Source organism: Psammomys obesus, unplaced genomic scaffold (assembly GCF_907164565.1).
Source record: "Psammomys obesus unplaced genomic scaffold, mPsaObe1.curated_primary_1811, whole genome shotgun sequence".
In the NCBI taxonomy this organism is placed as follows: Eukaryota; Metazoa; Chordata; class Mammalia; order Rodentia; family Muridae; genus Psammomys; species Psammomys obesus.
The window spans coordinates 18,533,415-18,534,590 of NW_026596101.1; positions in this window are offsets into that span (position 1 = coordinate 18,533,415).

Consider the following 1,176-nt stretch of genomic DNA (forward strand, 5'->3'; position numbering starts at 1 on the left):
TGTGCTTTTGTGTGTGTGTGTATGTGAGTGTGTGTATGTGTCTGTATGTGCATGTCAGTGTGTATTTATGTGAGTGTGTGTGACTGTGTGTATGCGAGTGTGAGTGTGTGTATGGGTGTGAGTGTGTATATAGATATCTGTGTGTGCTTTTGTGAGTATGAGTTTTGTGAGTGTGTGTTTGTGTGTGAGTGTGTGTGCATGTCTGTGTGTGCAGGAGTGTGTGTGAATGTGTGTATATATCTGTGTGTCTGTGTGTGCATATGTGAGTGTGAGTCTGTGTATGTGTGCACAAATCTGTGTGTGTGCATGTGTGTGATGTGTTTGTGTGGGTGCACTCATGTGTATGCACATGTGGGTATCTGTGTGTGTGCGTATATGCCTCTTTGTGTGTTTATAAATTTATGTATCCATGTGTGTGTCCTAATAACAGAACACACTCATCTTACAAAGAGTCACTTAAGAGGGACGAGAAAGAAATAAACCCACACATTTACTTTTGACAAAGATGCCAAAACCACACAATGGACACACTAAATCTGTTAGAAGAAAAAGTGGGGAAGAGTCTTGAACTCATTGGCATAGGAGACAACTTCCTGAACAGAACACCAACAGCACAGGCTCCAAGATCAACAATCGATAAATGGGACCTCATTAAACTGAAAAGCTTCTGTAAAGCAAAGGACACTGTTGGCAGAACAAAACGACTGCCTACAGACTGGGAAGAAATCTTCACCAACCCTACATTTAATAAAGGACTGATATCCAAAATATGTAAAGAACTCAAAAATTAAACTTTAACAAACAAAATAATCCAATTAAAAATTGGGTACAGAGCTTAACAAAGAATTCTCAGTAGAGGACTTTCAAATGGCTGAAAAGCATTTAAAAAAATGTTCAATGTAAGTCATCAGAGAAATGCAAATCAAAACAACTCTGAGATTCCATCTTCCACCTGTCAGAATGGCTAAGATAAAAAACTCAAGTGACAGCACATGCTGGAGAGGATGAGGAGAAAGGGGAACCCTCCTCCATTGTTGGTGGGAATGCAAACTTACACAACCACTCTGGAAATCAATCCAGCACTTTCTCAGAAAATTGAGAATAGCTCTTTCTAAAGATCCATAGATAGATAGATAGATAGATAGATAGATAGATAGATAGATAGATAGATAGATA